Here is an 11,298-nt window from a genome sequence, read left to right as displayed (position 1 = left end):
AGATCATTCAAGAAAACTTCCCTTATCTAATCAGTGATGCAAAAATTCAAACACAAGAGATTCAGAGGACCCCTGTAAGACAACAAATGAGAAGACTAACTCCTAGACACATAATAATTCACCTAAACAAAGTTGGCATAAATGAAAAAATCCTAAAGGCAGCAAGAGAAAAAGGCCAGATCACCTACCACAGAAGACCAATTAGAATAGCAGCAGATTAATCTACAGAAACCCTGCAGGCTAGGAGAGCTTGGAGCCCTATCTTCAAAGTCCTAAAAGATAAACAATTTCAACCAAGAATAACTTACCCAGCAAGTTAAGCTTCATCAGCGAGGTAGAATTAAAATCTTTCCCAGATATCCATCCCTAAGAACATATGCTGCAACCAAACCACCTCTACATGAAACACTTAAGAAAGTACTAAACACAGAAGAAAAGAAAAAAAGAACAATGTTCCTCACAAGAGTACAGGAAAAAGAATAAAATACACATGAACCAACCCCAAAACCAAAAGAAAGACAAAAAACCAAGTGGAAGAACAACAACTCTATAAGAACTCTATGATAGGCATGAATCTCACATTTCAATAATCAGCCTGAATGTGAATGGACTAAATGCACAACTGAAAAGACATAGAATGGCAAAATGGATAAAATATCACCAGGCAGCAATATACTGCCTTCAAGAGACACATCTCACTAGAAAGGACATGCACAGACTCAAAGTAAGAGGATAGGAAGCAAATTTTCAGGCGAATGGAACACAAAAGAAAGGAGGAGTCACGATCCCAATTTCAGACAAAATACCATTTAAACTATCAAAAATTTAAAAAGATACGGAGGGACCCTACATAATGATAAAAGTTCACTCCATCAACAAGAAATATCTACCCTAAACATATATGCACCCAACATAGGTGCGCCAACTTTCATAAAGCAACTTCTAGGAAAACCAAAGAAAGATATTGACTCTAACACCATCATAACTGGGGACTTTAATACACTGCTTACAACCATAGACAGATCATCAGGACAAAAAATCAGCAATGAGATCTGGAACCTCAATGTGACTCTTGACCAAATGGACTTAATTGATATCTACAGAACACTCCATCCAAAGACCACAGAATACACATTCTACTCATACCACATGGAACGTATTCTAAGATCAACCACATAATTGGCCATAAATAAAGCATATGCAAATTTAAAAGGACCGAAATTCTACCATACACCTTCTCAGACCACAGTGGAATAAAAATAAACATTAACACCACCAAGGTCCCCCCAAAACCCACAAAGACATGGACACTAAACAGCATGATGCTAAACAACTCCTGGGTCAATGATGAAATCAAAACAGAGATCAAAAGATACCTGGAAACAAATGAAAATGAAGAAACATCTTACCAAAATCTCTGGGATGCCATGAAAGCTGTAGTAAGAGGGGAATTTATATCCCTACAAATGCACATGAAAAAAATGGAAGGATCACAAATTAACAGCCTAACAAGCCACCTAAGGAAGCTGGAAAAGCAAGACCACAATAACCTTAATTTCAGCAGAGGAATCCAGATCACCAAAATAAAAGCCCAAATCCAGGACATAGAAGACAAAAGATAATACAAAAAATCAATGAAACAAAAAACTGGTTCTTTGAAAGGATAGACAAGATTGATGGTCCCCTAGCTAGGCTGACCAAGAAAAAGAGAGAAAAACCCCAAATAAGCACAATCAGACACACAAAGATGAAATCAATCTGACCCTGAAGAAATAGAAAAGTTCATTAGAAACTACTATGTACACTTGTATGGAAACAAACTTGAAAACCTCAAGGAAATGGAAGACTTTCTGTTATCCCACAACCTGCCTAGGTTGAAACAAGAAGAAATTGAGACCCTAAATAGACCAATAATAATCAATGAAATTGACTACGTAATAAGAAAACTACCTACAAAAAAAGCCCTGGACCAGATGGCTTTCCAACAAAATTCTACAAGACATTTAAGGAGGAACTGATTCCAATCCTACTGAAGGTATTCCAGGTGATTGAGAAAGATGGAACTCTACCCAAATCATTTTATGAAGCTAACATCACATTGATATCCAAGCCAGGTAAAGACCCAATAAAGAAAGAGAACTACAGACCAATATCTTTGATGAACATAGATGCTAAAATTCTCAAGAAGACCCTAGCAAACTGGATTCAACAACACATCTCAAAAATCATCCATCATGATCAAATAGGCTTCATCCCTGGGATGTAAGGCTGGTTCAACAATCGTAAAACCGTAAGTGTGATTAAATACATCAATAGATGTCAAAACAAAAGCCACATGATTATATCATTAGATGCAGAAAAAGCTTTTGATAAAATCCAGCATCCCTTCTTGATGAAAACCCTTGAACATCTAGGCATACGGGGAACATACCTCAAAATAGTAAAAGTCATCTTTGAGAATCCCATAGCCAGCGTACTCCTAAAAGGATAAAAAATGGAACCATTTCCCCTGAAAACTGGAACAAGACAAGGATGCCCATTCTCATCCCTCCTGTTCAATATAGTATTGGAAGTCCTGGCTAGAGCAATCAGAGAACAGAAGGCAAACAGGAATATCCAAATAGGAAAAGAGGAAGTCAAATTATCTCTCTTTGCAGATGACATGATTGTGTACCTTGAAAACCCAAGAGAATCTGTCAAAAACATCCTTACACTGATAAAGACCTTTGGCAAAGTCTCAGGATATAAAATAAATGTGCAAAAGACAACCACATTTCTTTACACCAATAATAAACAAACAGAAACTCAAATAAAAAGCACAATTTCATTCACAATAGCAACAAAAAGATGAAATACCTTGCCATCTTCCTAACCAGAGATGTGAAAGACCTTTACAATGAAAACTATAAAACTCTGCTCAAAGAAATCAAAGATGACACAAACAAGTGGAAAAATATCCCATGCTCATGGGTTGGAAGAATCAACATTGTGAAGATATCCATCTTACCTAAGGCAATCCACAGATTCAATGCAATACCCATCAAATTACCAGCAACATTCTTCTCAGACCTAGAAACAACAACACAGGAATTCATATGGAAACACAAACGACCAAGAATAGCCAGAACAATCCTCAGCAAGAAAAACAAAGCAGGCAGTATCACATTACCAGACTTCAAACTTTATTTTAAAGCTATAATCATCAAAACAGCTTGGTACTGGTATAGGAACAGGCATATAGATCAATGGAATAGAATTGAGATTCCAGAAGCAAAACCTCAATTTCTCAACCAATTCATCTTTGAAAAAGCCTCCATCACCTACCACTGGGGAGAGGAGAACCTATTCAGTAAATGGTGCTGGGAAAACTGGCTGACCACATGCAGAAGATTGAAACAGGACCCCTATCTATCCCCATACACAAAAATTAACTCCAAATGGATCAGAGACCTAAATGTAAAACCTCAAACCATAAGAACCTTAGAAAAGGAAGGAAATACCCTCATGGAAATTGGAATTGGCACCCAATTCCTGAACAAAACCTGAAACCCACAGGCCATAAGAGATAAGATAGACAAGTGGGACCTCATTAAACTGACAAGCTCTGCAAAGCCAAAGAAACCATCAAGAGAGCAGGGAGACAGCCTACAGACTGGGAAAAAGTATTTGCCAACTCCAGGCCTGACAAAGGCTTAACATCTTGGATCTACAAGGAACTCAAACCTGCTGAAAAAAAACCACAAACAACCCCATTATAAAATGGGCAAAAGATATGAACAGACAATTCACAAAGGAAGACGTCCGAGCAGCCAACAGACACATGAAGAAATGTTCAACCTCACTAATCATTAGGGAGATGCAAATCAAAACCACACTGAGATACCACCTAACTGCAGTCAGAATGGCAATTATCAATAACTCAAAAAATAACAGTTGCTGGAGAGGGTGTGGTGAAAGGGAACACTTCTACACTGTTGGTGGGAGTGTAAACTAGTGCAAACTCTGTGGAAAGCAGTGTGGCGATTCCTAGAAGCTCTAAATATCAGCCTACCATATAACCCTGCAATCCCCCTGCTGGGAATATACCCTGAAGAATTCAAATCACTCTATCAAAAAGATACCTGCACACGAATGTTCATTGCAGCATTGTTCACAATAGCAAGAACCTGGAACCAACCATGCTGTCCATCAAAAGAGGACTGGATTTAAAAAATGTAGTACATATACATGATGGAATACTATGCGGCCATAAAAAAGAACAAAATCATGAATTTCACAGTAACGTGGATGGAACTAGAGTGTATAATACTGAGTGACCTCTCACAGAAAGAAAGATCTGAGTATCACATGTTCTCACTCATATAGTGGACCTTGATCATCCAATGTATTACCATAAGAAAATGACTGACAGTGGTGGGAAACTATGGGGCAGGGAGGGGAATGGAGATGGGATTAATGGTAGTAAACATCTGTCTGGGGACGGGGAGACACCTCTTATCAACAAGGGTGCCTGAACGAAGCATATTTGTGTACCTAACCCTTAACTGTACCCCACAATATCATAATAAAAAATATTGAGTATAAAAAAAGAATCTACTAGGAATAAATATATATTTTCTCATTTCCAATAGTTATATTCCATTTATCATTCACATGGTTGTATTACATGTTACATAGGTGCAAAATAATATTTGTAATGTATATTTATTGTAAAACAATAATAATGAGATGAACTGCTCTATGTCCATTAAGAAAGAGTGAGTCTTTCACAATCTCTTTCATCTATCTTATCCTTCAACTATAACCTCTATCCAGAAATGTGTAGGAATTTTTTTCTTGCATCTCTTTATAATTTTACCACATGAAGGGGTGAAAAGCCAAAATGGAGGAACTTTAGTCAGAGTGGCAGCCATTTTCACATTACTTAGCTTTGTCATGCTGTTTCAGCAGCTTAATTCAACCCATCTTATAATCATTTGACAAGACAAATCAGTTTCTCAAAATAGTTACTGATAATTGTCTTGTAAGTCCCTCAAGTATGCTTTGTATTAGTTATACTTTTATCCAAAGTATTTGTCTTCCAGTCATAAAGAACCAAGCAGACCTAGTCTATTGTAGTCAACCCTGATGTGACACATGCCACAAACCCTTCACCATGGCAACAGGTCCTGTGCTTACCTGCCTCCAATAAAAGGGAAGCTTTAAAAGCTTTCAACCTCAAGCATTCACAGCCAGAGATTCCTTAAGTATCTGCCCCTCTCTCCAATCTTGGAGAGGTAGATCCACCCTTTTTCTCTGATCTACTTCCTAAATAAATTTTTTCTGACTTAGTCTTTGTGCAGTTCTTTGCATTTTTCCTACAGCACCAGCTCACTGACCTAACACCACATATATCCCTAAACAATATATTATTCAGATTTGCATGATTAAACTCTGATTTTATTAGTCTGCTTGGCCTACCATAACCAAATGCCACAGATTTGTGATTTAAACAATGCACATTTATTTCCTCACAGTTATGGAGCCAGAAGTTCCAGCCATCAGGGTGCCATCAGAGATGGTTTCTCCTGAGCCCTCTCTTTCTGGCTTAGAAAGAGCTGTCTTTTCCCACCATCTATATGTGACCTCTTCTCTGTGCACTCACAGAGAGAATGAGATCTCTGGTTTCTTCTTTTTCTTTCTTTCTTTCTTCTTCTTTGATTTATTGTAGAGATGCAGTCTCACCAAATTGCTCAGGGTGGTCTCAAACCCCTGAGCTCAGGCAGTCCTCTCACCTCAGCATCCCAAAGTGCTGGGATTACAGGCTTGAGCCACTGCACCTGGCCTCTTCCTTTTCTAATAAAGATAGCAGTTCTGTTGGATTAGGCCCCCATCCTTCTGACTTCATTTAACCTTAATTACCTCCTAAAGACCCTGTCTCCAAATACATCACATTGGGGGCTAGGGCTTCAATGTGTGAATTTGGAAGAGGGTCACAATTCATACCAGAACCCTAAATAAACCCCAATTTGTTTATCTATCATTTACTTTTTTCCTTTTAACATGATGTCCCTGAGATTCTTACAACTGGTGCCTATAGCCATCGTTACTCTGTTAGACTATCTTACTGCATGCACATGAACATCCAGAAGAATATTAGAGGAAAAAAACTCAGTGTCATCTTGTGTTTTGGGTTCAGTATGATGTAGGTCTCTCTCGTTTCTTTGAATATACCTTCTTTGTCTCTACTTGCAGTGATGGTCTTGGCCACATTCTGTGACATTTGCTGTGCAGCCTTCTTATTGCTTAGCAATTTTGTGTGCCATGTCTCAGGAAGTGGTAATGTTGCAGGACATGGCCATGGCTGTGGAATTCACTCAGGAGGAGAGGGAACACCTGGGTGCTGCTCAGAGGATCCTGTACTGAGAGGTGATGCTGGAGAACTACAGGAGCTGGTCTTCCTGGACAAGGTGGTTCCATGGGAGGGTGGCAGCACAGGAAACCAACTGCCCATGAATTCTACATACCTGATGGGGAGGCCAAGAGAAATTAAGTAATTTAACTGGCAAATCTATTTTTGTGTTAAATAAAAACAGATACACTATACGTTTTGATGAAAATTTGCATAATTGTCAAAGATGCAGCAGACACTGGAAAGAGGTTTAGAACTTGGCAGAGGTACACTTGCCTGCAGATCTATGGAGGAGACCTGTGTGCTGTTCTCTGCCAGTAGGGACTTGAGAGTAAAGAATCTGCCTGCTCCTTTCTAACTATTCAGCCTTGGAGGCACTGAGACCTCTGACCCTTGAATCTTCCTTTTGATGTTCAGAGGTCAGAGTCTCCTGTTCCCTTGGAGATGTTTCTATGGCTTGTCCTTGGTATGAGGCTGCCCCATCTGTGGATTCCTGTCATTTGTGCTGGAAAGGTTCTGAGCGACAGGGAACAGAGGCAGGGCCTGGGTTTGTGCTTATCCCAGGCCCCACACCTAAGCCTCTTGTATTTCTCAAGCAGGGTGCCAGGATTTCAAGCTTGATGTGATCTCCCAGTTGGAACAAGGCAGATCTCCCTGGATGCTATGAAGAACAATCCCTAGGGGCTTCCCTCCAGGTGAACAGGCTGGAGGAGTCCTGGGATACACCAACAGTGCTGTCAAGAAAGCCCGTGGCTTCTATGAAATGTTGGCCTTGGAGCACTGCCCCTTGGAAAAATCAAGGCAGGCTTCAGGAACAGACAGCTGCCTTAGCTTTATTCCTGATATAACTTTCTGTGCATGTATATCCCCTTGCTCCTCTAGTTCCTCTTCTGCGGCTCAGTCCCTGCTCCCACACTTGCCGCTCTGTTCAGGTTCACCTCATCTAGGCTGTGTTTCATCACCTCCTCCTTTTTTCTAGGAGTAGACCTCTGCCCTGCATTACCAGTCTTTTCTCCCTCTCTAAAGACATCCATCAGTTTTCACTTCACAGACACCACAGCTTTCACTTCCCTTCCTCTCTCTCTCATTCCTTCCATAGTTGCTGGAACTCTTAGCTGCTTTCTCATCCTTTGTCTTACCCAGGCCATGCACTATCTGTCTGGTCCAATTCATAGATTATTTGTAGACCTTGTTATCTTGAGTTTAGTGAGACTCTTTCTCTCATATCCATTCTCTCATTATTTTCCTTGAGACCACACGTTGATTTGCCTGTTTCCACCTCTGATCTCTGTCATCTTGTGCACTTTTCTGTTCACCCTCACACTTGGTGTAGGTACCAGTTCTGATGGCCACCTGTGCAGAAGGCTCACTGGCCTGCACTCCAGCTCTTCTGCTTTCCACCACCCAGCCCTGTCTCCCCATCCGCTCTGTATCTCCACTTGGATCCTCAGCTGTCACCTCACATTCAGCCTCAAATCTCCGCTGAGATTTGATCCTTCATGTCCCTCGGCACCTGTGATTCTTGTTTTCTGGTTCTGATAAAATCACTCATTCTCTGTTCTCCTGTGTTAGCACATGTTATCACACACAGTGGGGCAGGAATTTTTTCATTCCTTTTCTCTTAATCCACCTTGAATGTTGCAACATCATGAAAAAGCATCCTCGTAACTATGGCCACCCACTGTGAGAGCCTGCACTATGATTTTCTGCTTGCTGCTGCATTCAGTGTCAGCAGGATTTCCATAGCCACTCCCCAGTTAACTTTAGTTCCTCAATTTCCTGTCTTTCTCACGTGCTCCCCCGCTAGTGTGAGATTCTGCACCTGACCTTTCTGCCCCTCACTGAATTCCTCTGTGAGGTGTGGGATTTGTCCCCCTAGTCAATTGAGCAGTGACTGTGGGTTGCCTCTGATAGCAGCAAACTGGTTGGGCTGGAATTGTCTTTACAAAAACCTGGTAAATTGCTGTTTCAAGAAAGTCATTGTGGCAGCTCACAAGATGGACACACAAGGAAAGGTTGTATGCTAATTAGTTATTGGTGACATTTCACACTGATCCAGGCATGCAGGGCATCTGGTTTATACATCTTTTCACTTCTAGTTTTTATTCCTGTTATTTCCCTTGACACTATCCCCTTGCCTATTCTCAGGGGCCCTGTTTTCATGCCTCAGCCATTCTACAAGGGAAGTTTTCATTTACTTTTTTCCAGAACCCCTAAAACCCACTAGTCTGTCCTTGTTCACTTTATCCTTCTTCATGGGTCAAGGTGGTTCCTGATTTACCTGCCACTTGAATTCAGTTAAAGCTGCATACATCTGTCTGGGAAGTCAAATAATAAATGTAAGAGTGACCTATTATATGTGGTTTTATCTCTCTAAATGGTCAAATATTCTAGCTTTTAAATTTCTTAGACCAAATTTCTTTAGACCAGATCTGGAGCTAAAGAGTCAAATCTACAGCAAATAATTTTTGAAGAGTGCTCCCTAGGAATGAGAATAAACAAAAGTAAATAAAATGCAATCTGTTACCCCACAAAAGAAGCCCCAGAATCTGTGTGCCATCTATAGCAAATAGCATTTACTCAGAAGAAAAACTCAACTCAGGAGAACATTCACAAAAGTAATGGATTTGAGGAAGAATTTAGACTGCAGTCAAACTTTGTTACTCAAAACAAATTTCCCTCAGGGAAAATGATATCTAAATATGACAGTGGTGACAGTAACTTTTCACATAGCCTATATCTAACTAATTATCCGAGAATCAACATAAGCAAAAAGCCATGCAAATGTGATAAATGTGGGAAATATTTTAGCTGTGATTCAAATCTCACACAACACCACAGTACTCATGCTGGAATTCATCCAGATTTTATTATATCAAAAGTTTAGTGCTAGGGAAGAGCCCTTAAAATGCAAAAACTGTGGGAAATCTTTCAGCAGGAGAACAATTTATGTAACATGAAAGATGTCACACAGGAGAGAGACCATATGAATGTAATGTATGTGGAAAATCATTTAGCTGGGAAATATGCTTTAGTCTTCATCAGAGAACTCATGCTGGAGAAAAACATTATGAGTGTAGTGAGTGTGGGAAAGCCTTCAGCCAAAGTACATGCCTCACACAGCATTAGAGGATTCACATAGGAGAAAGCCGTTATGAATGTCATCAATGGAAAAAGGCCTTTGGACAAAATTCCCGTCTTTCTCTGCATCAGAAAACTCATACTGGGGAGAAACCCTATGAATATAATCAATGTAACAGAGCCTTTATTCAGAACATTCACCTTACTCTGCATCTAAGAACACATTCTGTAGATAAACCTTACTAGTGTGCTGAATGTGGTAAAACATATAGTCATAATTACTTTCTGAAGCAATATAAGAGGATTCATACAGGAGAAAACCCTTTCTGTGTAAAGAATGTGGGAAAACCTTTACTCAGAGAATTCAGCTTAATTTACATTTGAGGACACATACTGGAGAGAAGTCCTATGAATGTACTGAATGTGGCAAAGCATACAGTCAGGTCATCCTTCTTTCAACATAACAGAATTAATAGTGGAGAAAAACTCTTTGAATGTAATGAATGTGGAAAAGCTTTCTGATGGAATACAACCCTTATTCAACATCATAGAATTAATACTGGAGAGAAACTCTACAAATGCAAAAAAAAATTGGCAACTGTTTCAGAAATACACAACTTAATCAATACCAGGAACTCATACTGAAGAGAAACCCTACAAGTGCACTGAGTATAGGAAAATCTTTGGTTAGGGTGCAAATCTGATTCAACATCAGAGGATGCATACTAAACAAAAACCCTATTGATGTGTGGAATGTCGAAAGGCCTTCACAGCAAATGCATATCTTCATCAACATCAATATATTCATAAGAGAAAGATATGTTAATGATACTCCAAACACATAGTTTCAGTCTGGAGAATAATTCAACTACTGCATTCATTTTTTCCCCAGGTTCTTATAAAGAAACATTTAATAGGATCTAATGAACAGAAGTATGATTGTGCCTTCAGGCAATGGCAAGATCAAGATGGTGGGTTCCCACCTCAACTACTATATTTAACTTGGGAAATATTTCAGCATGAGCACATGCATTCTTCAACATTAATAAATTAATGCAATGGAAACTCTATGAATATAATTGTAGAAAATACTTCATTTGTTTATGATGTATCCAATATTAATAGTTCATCATAAAGAAAATTATGAAAATAATAAAGGTGTGAAAAATTTTAGTGTAATATCTGTCACTAATAGGTGAAAAAACACTGAGGGAACTTTACAAACAATGCTTTTGTAGCCAGGTGTGGTGGCTCAAGCTTGTAATCCCAGCACTTTGGGAGGCTGAGGTGAGAGGATTACCTGAGCCCACAGGTTTGAGACCAGCCTGGGCCAATGCTGGGCAATTTGACAAGACCTCATCTCTACAATAAATCAAAAAATTAGCCAGGCATGGTAGCTCATGCCTATAGTTCTGACTACTTGGAAGGCTGAGGCAAAAAGAATCATCTGAACCCAGCAGTTTGGTGCTCGGGTGACTGTGAGCGTGCTACTGCACTCCAGCCTGTGTGACAGAGTGAAGCTCCAACTCAGAAAAAAAAAAAAAAGTACTTTTGTAAATCCTGAAGTCATGCTTAAATGTTAGCTCTTTTTATACATCATATTAAGTTTCTTTAAAAAGTATAAAATAGGACAGTGCAGTGGCTCAAGCCTGTAATCCCAGCACTTTGGGAAGCCAAGGTGAGAGGATTGCCTGAGCCCATAGGTTCAAGACCATCCTGGGCAACATGGTGAGACTTTGTCTCTACAATAAATCAAAAAATTAGCTGGGCATGGTAGTGCATGCCTATAGTTCCAGCTACTTGGAAGGCTGAGGTGGAAGGATTGA

General features: G+C 39.7%; 1 pseudogene; it reads left to right on the top strand.

The window, feature by feature from the left end:
* The window catches only part of LOC103254638, a 42,761-nt pseudogene extending 33,043 nt beyond the window's left edge, over positions 1 to 9,718 (top strand).
* The last annotated feature ends 1,580 nt before the right edge of the window (positions 9,719 to 11,298 follow it).

Source organism: Carlito syrichta, unplaced genomic scaffold (genome assembly GCF_000164805.1).
Source record: "Carlito syrichta isolate Samal-C Ts95f unplaced genomic scaffold, Tarsius_syrichta-2.0.1 Scaffold287215, whole genome shotgun sequence".
NCBI lineage: Eukaryota > Metazoa > Chordata > Mammalia > Primates > Tarsiidae > Carlito > Carlito syrichta.
This window is presented reverse-complemented; position numbering and strand designations above follow the sequence as displayed.